Below are 11,061 nucleotides of genomic sequence, written 5' to 3' on the forward strand. Positions count from 1 at the left end.
ATCCTCCGTCCCCAGAGAGGCAGTTGTGGGCCAAGGTGGGGCTGAGTGCGGCTGGGCCCCCACCGCATGCTTCCTGCTGGGCCCGTGGCCTTGGACAGGACTCGGCCCACACCAGGAACGCACTGTCCACTCATGTGGGGCTGGAAGCTGACTCAGCTTCCCCCTGAGTTGGGGCTTGACCTCTACCCTCTTCCTCCAGGAAATCTTTTCTGACCCTGCTGTCACCAAGCTGCCTCTTTACTTAAAGCAAGCTGTCTCCCAAGTCCTCATTGCCCTGATCAGGGGTCCAGGGACCAGAGACAGGTAGGGCTTGCTCAGGGATACACAGCTTCCCAGTTCCAGGCACCTGAGGTGTGGCACCCAGTAAATTCTCCTTGGACCCCTAATTCCACCACCCTAGTCCACAGCCTGGCTTTAGGAACAGAGAGGCCCTGGAGCTGGAAGTGTCCTCTGAGGGGCAGGTCTGATGGTCTCTCCAGGTACAGGGTGAGGCTGGGGACCTCAGTGTCAGAGGGAGGTGATGTTGGCTTAGGGAAGGTTAGGCATCCTCAAGACCATTCCACCTGCCATGAAACCGGAAATACTAGGTGAGATGGAGTGTCCTGGATGTGGAACACAGAGTGAGAGGATCAGGGGAGGAGGAGTGTGTGGATGTGGAGCACAGAGTGGGAGGACTAGGGGAGGAGGAGTGTGTGGATGTGGAGCACTGAGCGGGAGGATCAGGGGAGGAGGAGTGTGTGGATATGGAGCACAGAGCAGGAGGATCAGAAAAGGAGGAGTGTGCTGGACTTGGGGCGCAGACCAAGCAAGACAAGCGGATGTTGTAGCTCACTGTGTGCTGGGAGTGGGGCCCTGGGCTGCACAGAGATGTGAGAGAAAGACAGGCTGCATTTCATGAGGGAACTCAATTTGGCTGGTGTTTTGGGTTGAATCAAACCAACTCCGACCAACCCAGTGTCATTGAGTTGATTCCAACTCATAGCGCCCCTACAGGATGGAGTTAGAACTGCCTCTTAGAGCTTCCAGGGCTTATGGAAGCAAACTGCCTCATCCTTCTCCCGAGGAGCAGGTTCAAACCACTGACCTTCCAGTTAGCTTCTGAGTGCTTAGCCATTGTTCCATCAGGCTCCTTTTTTTTTTTTAGTGTTTTATTGTGAATTATGTGGTAGTTTACATGGAGAACATTAGTTTTACATTCATTCTATCGTATATCGTTTCATTGCTATGGTTACAATCCCCTCCATGCATCATCAACCAACCAAAGGGTATACACTACAAGCCATTGTGCCACCAGGCTCCTTTTGGGGTGAGTGGTGTGCCCCAAATATATGTTTAAGTCCTACCCTTAGGACCTGTGAACACAATGCCGTTTGCAGATGTTCTCTGAGGTTACACTGGAGTGGGGTTACATCTGAGTGACTCTGTAGAAGAAATGAGGTGCAGACCCAGAATCCTCATAGGTCAGAACTCAGAACCACCCCATATAGACGACAGCCTGGGAAGCCCTGTGGGGCAGTTCTACTCTATCATTTGGGATCACTATGAGTCAGAATTAACTTGACACCCAACAATAACACATTCAGCCTCTTGCACCCCAAATCCCAGGAACCTGGGTGCTGTATCTTCCCAGATTGCTAAAACTCTGTCTCTCATTGGGGAGCCCCAGAGCTATGGAGACGCCTCTTGATAGAGGTGATCAGGACCAGTTTAGAACGCATTGTGAGGGTGTGACTCAGTCTGCCCTCCCAGAAACGCAGCCTATCGTCCCTACCTTCGTAATGAGTACCTGGCAGGCAGGTGTCCTGCCCATGGATCCCTGGCCAGTTTGGGGGACCCCCAGGCACCTGCACAGTGTAAGACACAGAAACCACATTGCCATTATGACTCCACTCCTATCAACCCTACAGGACAGAGTCGGATTACTCCATAGGGTTTCCAAAACTGATGGCACTATGGACTGCTAGCTTCAAGGTGGATGGCTCAAACCCATCGGCTGCTCCTCGGGAGAGAGATGATTTACAGTCTCAGAAACCATACAGGGTCACTCTGAGTTGGAATTGACTCAATGGTGGTAGGTGGGATCTTTACAGAAGCAGACAGCCACTCACATCTTTCTCCTGTAGAGTGACTGGTGAGTTTAAACTGCTGACTCTTTGGTTAAGCAGCTGAGTGCTTAGCCACTGTGCCACCGAAGGGCTCCTTGCAAACCCCTAGAATGTCTACAGCAGGAGGTTCCTCTCCCAGCCTCAGGTCTGGGCATGAACACAGGGCACAGAGGCCACCAGGCTCTGGGCCAGCGAGGCCAGGCTCCAGGTTCGCCCCCTGTGGATGCTCCGCCAGCCGGAAGGCGCCTTCCGCTCATCATTGCTGCACGGACCCGTCTGAAACTCAGCAGGGTGTTTTACAAGATGAGCAAACCATGGCTCGGAGCGGTCAGGCACTCCAGGGCACCCAGCCAGGAGGCAGTGGGCCCAGATTAGGAGCTGAGTCTGTTGACCTCGACTGCTCTGATCTGGCCACTGCCCCAACCTCAGCTTTTCCATCTGTGAAATAGGATCATGGTCTTTCTGCATGGAGGCAAGACAATGTCCCCAGTCATAAACTGAGAAACGGGCTGGGAATCATCTGGCCTGGTCTCCTCTGTCCAGCAGATTCAGGTCAGGGCAGGCCAGGGCCTTAGCTGGCCTGCCACCTGCTGACCTGCTTCTGCCGGGTCCCCCAGAAGGGAGGCAGTGGGAACAGGCTGAGTCTCTGCATCCTGGCCCCCCAGCAGCCACCTCCTGGGAGGCCTGGTCAGCAGTCTCAGGTGTCCACACAGCCAATTCCCCTGCCTATTCCCATCCTGGGCTGCAGAAACTAGAGGGAGGGTCATCCCTGGGGGCTGGGGGTAGTCTGGGCCCAGCCGGTGAGGATGGCAGTGGGCGGGGTGGCCGCCTGGCTGCGGGTGGGCTGGGCCAGCTCTGATACAATCTCCTATGTCCCTGGAGAAGGTTGGGCCATTCAGGTGTGTCCACAGGGAACTCCCCCACAGTCTTTTCCCATGACCCTGCACCTGTCCCTGGAGTACCCACACCCACCAGCTGTCTCTTCAGGGAGGTGGGTGGGGCCCACCTAAGGCCCCTGGCCGCACCTGGACTTTGGTCTAGTGCTGGACTGAAGAACTTTGGGAAAATGTCCCCTGGTGCGGGAGAATCTGCCTCTCTCAGCTGCCCACAATCTCATCTTATGAAGTTAGAGGTTCAGAGTGGCTAAGGGGGATGTGGGCAGGCCCCCACAATCAGCTACTGGTGGCAGCACCTAGGTTCTCCCAGCCAGACCTGGGTGCCCTCCCCATTGTCACGCCCATTCTGCAGATGAGGAAACTGAGGCTGACAACAAGTGGACAGTTTTATCCAGCTCGATCAGCTGGTTAACACAACAGGACAAAATGCTGCTGAGCTCTGAGTGGGCTCCAGGGTGGGTTTCAAATCAGACAATTGGAATCCACAAGGTTTTCATGGGCTGATTTTTGGGAAGCAAATGGCCAGACATTTTTCCTAGTCCCTCATGGTCTGGAAGCTCTGATGAAGCCTGCATCACAGCATCACACAAGCCTCCACTGAGAGACAGGTAGTGTCTGTGTCTGGGAATCGAACCTGGGTCTCCCTCATAGAAGGCAAGGATTCTACAGCTGAGCTACCACTGCCCATGTAGCCTTGGTGAGTTGCAGGACCTTTCTGTGCCTCAGGTCTTGAGTCCCAGCTACTCCTGGGAAATGGGCGTAAGGCAAAGGTTGGCTTCCAAGGGCATCATGAACAGAAGGGAAAGTGCTCACACAAGAAGTCATTACCATCATTGTCACATCTCTTGCTCGTCTGTGACCTGCAGGCTAAGGGACCTCGCCTGGTTTACCCTCTTCCAGGGGGTACAGTGGTTAAGTGCTCGGCAGTTTGGGCCCACCAGTGGCTCTGAGGGAGAAAGTTGTGGCCGTCTGCTTTTGTAAAGATTTTCAGTCTCAGAAACCCTATGAAGCAGTTCGACTCTGACCTACAGGGTGGCTGTGAGTGGGAATGGACGGCAATCAGCTTGGTGGTTTGGTTTGGAGCCCCTGCACCCGGATGAGTTGTTCATGTCAGTACATATCCTGGAGAAGGCAGAAATTGGGCCCCCTGCTCTGATACTCCACTGAGAGCACCCTAGCTTGGGCTTCTCAGAAGCTTGCACAGCCACCCCTGGGGTGCTCTTTATCTGCATGTTGCAAATCAGGAAACTGAGGTATAGAGAGTTTCCATGGATACAGATGAGCAGCTGGGTGGGCTGGGCCAGGGGCTGTGGGAGAGGAGAGGAAGCAGAGCTGTGGGTGGGACTTTGGGAGACCCACTCCAGACTTAAAGTTGGGCCTGTGCCTGTGGGTGGGCCTGTCCAGACGTGTTGGCCAGCATTGCTCCAGCCCACAGCGCCTACACAGCCACGGCCCTGGGTGCCAGTGCACATGTGCATATGCATGTGGTGTGTGCATGTGTGTGCTGTGTGCATGTGCCTAGTATTGCAGTGTGTGTCAAGTATGCACGCATATAGTGTGTGCATGTGTACATGTGTGTGAGGTGTGTGTGTGTATGCAGTATGTGCCTGCATGCAGTGTGCAGATGTGCAGCATGCACATGTGTGTGGTGGTGCGTGAGTATATGAATGTAGTCTGTATACATGTAACATGTGTGTGGTATGTGCATGTGAGTGGGTTTTGCAGTGTGTGCGTGCATGTAGAGTGTGCCAGTGTGTAGCAGTTGCACACATGTAGTGTGCATATGTGTGTGATGTGTGCATTGTGTGCAGGTGTGTAACATTGCATGCATGTGGTGTGTGCATGTGTGTAATATGTGTGGGTTTGTGGTGTATAGTGTGAGCATGCATGTAGTGTGTGCATGTGTGTAATGCGTGTGTGTGTAGCATGAGCATGCATGTAGCATGAGCACACGTGTAGCATGAGCATGTGTGTGGTATGTGTGGGTGTGTGGCATGAGCATGCATGTAGTGTGAGCATGCATATAGTGTGTGCATGTGTGTAGTGTATGTGAGTTGTAGCATGTGCATGCATGCATGTAGTGTATGTCTTGCGTAGTGCATGCTCTGTGTGTTTGTTTATGGTGTTCGTGCACATGAGTGTGAACATGTCTGTGTCGTGTGTGTGTAGTATGTTCGTGTGCATATTGCGTACTATTGTGTTTGTGGTGTGTGTATGTGCATGCATGTGAATGTGTTTGTGTCACATGTGCATGTTCATGTTATGTTGTGCATTCGTGTGGTTGTGTGCTTCTGTTTATGATATGTGTGCATGTGTGTGTACATACGCATCATGTGCTGAGTGTTACAAGGTGTGTGTAGTGTGTGTGGTGTGGTGCATATTTGTGCACATGTGCATGCTGTGTGCATCTATGTGCATATGGATGTCATGTCCACTTGTGTATGTGTGTGTATGCGTATATGTCCTCATATGCATGGTATATGTGTTCATGCATGTGGTGTGTATACAGGTAGCGTGTGTTTCGTGTATACACATAGATGTGTGTTTGTATGTTAGTACACGTGTGTGACTGTGTTCTTTGATGCCAGCATCTTCCCTTTCCAGATCTGGAGCGTGACCTCCTACCCCATGAGGAATTTCGGTCTTGGAGGAGGGCCCTGGACCTCTAGATCTAGGCTGGCACACAGCAGAAGTGTGTGTGGGCACCTGGAAAGGCAGCCAGCTAGGGCCTGCCCACCTGAGGCAGCCTTGGGCTCTGGTCCTGATGTGTGGGGTCTCAGAGGGGCAGACAAGAGTCCCCCCACCAGTTCTGAATCCCCACATGGGGCCCAAAGAGGAGTCTCCAGGAAGATAGCATCCCAGGGTTGGCAGGGGTGGGCCAGGCTCTGCTGAGTGGTTGACTGCACCCTCAATTCCCTGGGAGTGTCTCCCCGTCCCCCACTCCCAGCCGCTGATGTTACCACACGTCTCCTCCCTGCCCTTCAGTAACCCCCATCTCCTGGATTCCAACTTGTGACCCCTTGTGATCTCTAGGATTTTTGAACCCTTCTCTGTGCTCCCCTATCTCCTCCATGACCCAACCTCTGCAAACCCCTCTCTGTGGCCTCTACCTTTGTGACCCCCCAATAACTCTCACTTCTGTGCCTCTCCTCTCTGTGTCTCCCCTCTGTACCCTAAACCTTCAGCACCCCCCCCCCAAACATGGCTATGCCCCTGGGGTCAGCTGCAGGGAGTCGTGGGGATGAGTGTGGGGAGGGGGGACAGAAGTGACCAGTCATCAACCCCAGGCCAACAGCACAGTAAGTGGGGGTTTTAAGACTGGGTGTCCACAGTCCCTGGAGCATTCTGGAATCTTGAGCTCACCCATGAATTGTAGGAAACAGTCCCCTGCTGAGCCCTCCATACTGGGTAAGGGTGGGTCTCCTCAGCAGCCACATCCCCACAGGGTGGACCTCACCCTCCTAGGCCCCATGACAAATAAGGAAACTGAGGCTACAGCGCCTCCTCATTTTGCTGGTCTCCTTGAGCACATCCCCCACAATGCATGCCACCCTCTCTGACACCCACCTTCCCCACTGCAGGCTCACCACATGATGGGAACCCCAGCAGCCAGCTCCCCGGTCAGCTCTCTGACCCTGGGAGCTGAAAGTCCTGGTGAGGGGGTGAGGGGAAGGCCACCCTACACCTGAACCTTCTGAAGCTTAGAAAGGTACCACTTGGAATAAAGGCAGTGGGAGGTGGGCAGCTGTGGGGGATCACCAGATTCAGGTCTCCCCAAAGGCAACCGTTTCCTGTTAAGACTCAGTTTTCTCATTTGTAAAATGGAGCCTTCCAGCTACAGAGAGAATAGTAGGCTATGGGCAGGCATCAGAAAGTCAAGGCTATGGTGCAGATGGTAAAGAGAAAGACAGGCCCAGCAGGCCCCTCCAGGCTCCAGGCCATGCCTGGACCATTGCAGATGGTCACTCCCCCCTTGGAACTAGGAGGGGATGGATGGTCACCCACAGCTCCATCCAAGCTGAGTGGCCTGAGTTCAGAACTGTGAGCACACTCACACAAGCAGGCACCTTCTCTAGTAATGACAGCTCCAAAAGGTGGTAGCCTGCCTGGCTAGGTGATGAGCTTCCCATGGAAGGAGTGCATGCAAGCTTAGCTAGGACGGGAGGGTGAGGAGGTAAGCTTAGCATAGGAGATCAGATTAAATGACTTTTGAGATACATGTTTATTGTAGTTGTTAAGTGTTGTTAACCCTGTATAGGGTTTCTGAGGCTATAAATCTTTTTTAGGGGAGCAGAGAGCTTCATCTTACTTCTGTGGGCTTGAACTGCCAACCTTGTGATTAGCGGTCCATAGCCCTCTAGCTCCCCATGGATCATGTTGTTGCTAAGTACCCTCGATTCAGTTCTGATTCACAGAGACCCTGTATAGGAATTCCAAAAGAGCAGCTGGTGGTTTTGAACCATCGATCTTGTGGTTAGCAGACTAGTGCTTATCTTATAGAGCCTACACCAGGTCTCCATGGGTTACATATTGGCCTGGAATTCAGGATTTCTGCTTGCTGAATTGAGGGAGGTAGTCTCTGGGGTGAGATTCTGGTCACGAAGGCAGATGGGATCACATCAGCCCAGACTTGAGACCTCACCTACCCTCTGATTGCTGTGTGACCTTGGACTAGAACTCACCCTCTCTGAGCTGAGAGGGTCCTATTTACACCCTATTAGACTTAAAATGGAGTCCTGGTGTGACACTGTGGGTTAATGTGCTTAAAATATTGATGAGGATCAAAGACCACAACCTTCAGTATGGATTGTACCTCAACATAAAGAAAGAAAACAAAACAAAAAAAAAAAAAACTGGACCAATAAATAACATCACAATAACTGGAAAAAAGATTAAAGTTATTAAAGACTTCATTTTGCTCAGATCAACCATCAACACTCATGGAAATAAGAGTCAATACTAGAATGACATACTGCATTAAGCAAACCTTCTGCACACGACCTCTCTAAAGTGTTGAAGAGCAAAGATGTCAGTTTGAGGACTAAGGTGCACCTGATGCAAGTCATGGTATTTTTCAATATCTTCATCTGCATGTGAAAATTGGACAATGAATAAGGAACACCATAGAAGATCGATGCATTTGAGCTATGGTGTTGGAGGAGACTATTAAAAGACTATTAAAAAATGGACTGCCAAAAGAACAAACCAATCTCTCTTGAAAGTAGTAGAGCCAGAATGCTCCCTGGAAGACAAAATGACCAGACTTTGTCTCTCATATTGTCAGGAGCGACCAGTCCCTGGAGAAGGATATCATGTTTGATAAAATGGAGGGTCAGAGAAAAAGAGGAAGACCCCCAATGAGATGGATTGGCTCAGTGGCAGCAACAATGGACTTAAATGTAGCAACGATTGTGGAGTTGGCGCAGGATCGGTCAGTGTTTCATTCTGGTGTACATAGGGTCGCTATGGGTCGGTACCAACTCAATAGCTCTAGTGGCAAGGTCCTGGTATGGCCCTGTGGGGTAAGTGCTACACTGCTAACTGGAAGGTTGGAAGTTCAAATTAGCCCTGGTGGCAAGAAGCCTTGCTGGGGTGCTAATCACAAGGTTAGTGGTTCAAACCCAACAGCCGCTCCTCAGGAAAAATATCTGGTAATGTGATTGTGGGAAACTCTAAGGGACAGTTCTACTCAGTCCCAGGGGTCCCCAGGAGTAGGAATCCATTCAACAACAATGGGCTGAGTTTGGTTTGGGTAGCCCTGGTAGTACAGTGGTTAAGCACTCAGCTGCAAACCGAAAGGCCAGCAGTTGGAACCCACCTGGCCTCTCCAAGGGAAAAGACCTGGAGATGTGTTCCCTTAAAGATTGTTATTGTTAAGTGCTGTCCACTCGGTTCTGACTGCCACTGACCCTGAATAAGGTTTCCAAGGAGCTGCTAGTGGGTGTAAGCTGCCAACCATTCAGTTAGAAGTCCAGTGCTTATCCTACAGTACCACACCATGACTTCTAGAAAGCCCTATGATGGTTCTAGTGTATGAGTTGCGATCGACTCCTTGGCAGCAACATCCATACAAAGTTCTATCTCTGCTCTGGGCCTGTCACATCTTTGCTGCAAAGGTCACCACTGAGGCAGACAGTAATCAATGATTACATAGTTTTGTTAGAGGGACAATGTTCCAGGAAAATAGGGCAAGCAATTTGGCTGCTAATCTAAAGATTGGCAGTTCGAGTCTACCCAGAGATGCCTCAGAAGAAACGCCTGGCAATCTATTGAGAAAAACCAGCTATTGAAAACACTACATGCTAAGTTCATTCGATTGGGAAAGACGAGTGTCTTCAGTAAATGGTGCAAGGAATATTCTACTACTTTCAAAAAAAGAAACAGGATCCATGCCTCACACCATATATAAAAACAAATTCAAAATAAATCAGGGATTTCAATGTGCAAACTAAAACCACAAATTGCTTAGAAGACAGTTCAGGAACAACACTGGGAGATTTAGCTTTTAAAAATTTTTGTTGTTGTTAAGTGCCGTTGAGTTGGTTCCAAACGATAGCGACCCTGTATAATGTTTCCGAGGAGTAGCTGGTGAGCTTGAACCACCACTTAAAATAGATTATCTAAAATAAAATTTTAAAAAAGATTATTTTTTAAAAATTTTATGGGAGTATAATGGGAGCATGTTGTTGTTGTCAGGTGCCATCGAGTCGGAACTGACTCATAGCAACCCCATGCACAGCAGAACGAAACAATGTCCAATCCTGGGCCAACCTCACTACCGCTGCCACACTTGAGTCCATCAATGATGCCACCTGGCCAATCCATCTTGTTGGGGGTCTTCCTCTTTTTCTCTGATCCTCCATCTTACCCAGCATGACATCCTTCTCAGCGACTGTTCCCTCCTGACAATATGTCCAAAGTATGAGAGACGAAGCTTAGCCATCCTGGCCTCCAAGGAGCACTCTGGCTGCACTTCTTCCAAAACAGATCTATTGGTTCTTTTGGCAGTCCATGGCACTTTCAGTATTCTCCTCCAACACCACAACTCAAAGGCATCAATTCTTCTACGATCTTCCTTATCTGAAAAGAGTCTAACAACCAAAATATATATAAAACTTTGACAACAACAAAAAGACAAAACCCAATCATAAAATGAGCAAAGAACTTGAATAAACATCTCACCAAACAGGACATTTAAGTGGCCTCCAAGCTCGTGAAAAGATGCTCAGCATTATTATCCATCAGAAAGATGCAAATCAAAACCCGAATGAAATACCATTACACTCTCCCTAGGATGAGCTGGTGAGGGTAAGCACTGGACTAGTAACTACAAGGTCAACAGTGCACACCCATCAGCTGCTCTTAGAAACCCTACATAGGATCACTATAAACTGGAACCAACGTGACAGCAGAAAACAGCAAGAAGGATGATTCCTTAGAAGTACAGATGGCAAGATTTCATCTCCTGTGCTTTGGACATATTGTCAGAAGGGACTGCTGCCTTGAAAAGGACATCATGGAACAAGGGGAGTAAGGTAGGATCCCCACTGAACAATTTTCCTCTTCTCCAGATTGATCTGGTAAAGGGATGGGGGATGATGCTGAGAGATTTTATCATTCAGTTGAGAGTAATAGTTAGCAGGATTAATTGCGATAGTCACAACTGTAATTGTAGAAGACGTGCAACTAAAAGCAGGGAGTAGTTAATCTTTCATTTTAGGAACAGGATCCCAGGGCCATCAAGATGGAAACGTGTGAGAGGAGCGTGAGATCCCTACCTAGAAAAGCGGCTCCAGCAGAGATGGTGGCAGAGGCGCTGCTGACATGAAGAGATAGAGGAGCTGCAGGCTCTAGGCCCATGGACTGAGAAAGGCTGTGTGCAGGAGGCTGGCTTGCCAAATATGTCCTTGTTGTTGATGTTGTTGTTAGGTGCCATCGAGTCAGTACTGCTTCATAGAGATCTTATGCACAGCAGAATGAAACACTGCCCAATCCTGGGCCAACCTCACTACTGTTGCCACCCTTGAGCCCATTGATGCTGCCACTTGGCCAATCCATCT

This window comes from Chrysochloris asiatica, unplaced genomic scaffold (genome assembly GCF_000296735.1).
Source record: "Chrysochloris asiatica unplaced genomic scaffold, ChrAsi1.0 scaffold00034, whole genome shotgun sequence".
In the NCBI taxonomy this organism is placed as follows: domain Eukaryota; kingdom Metazoa; phylum Chordata; class Mammalia; order Afrosoricida; family Chrysochloridae; genus Chrysochloris; species Chrysochloris asiatica.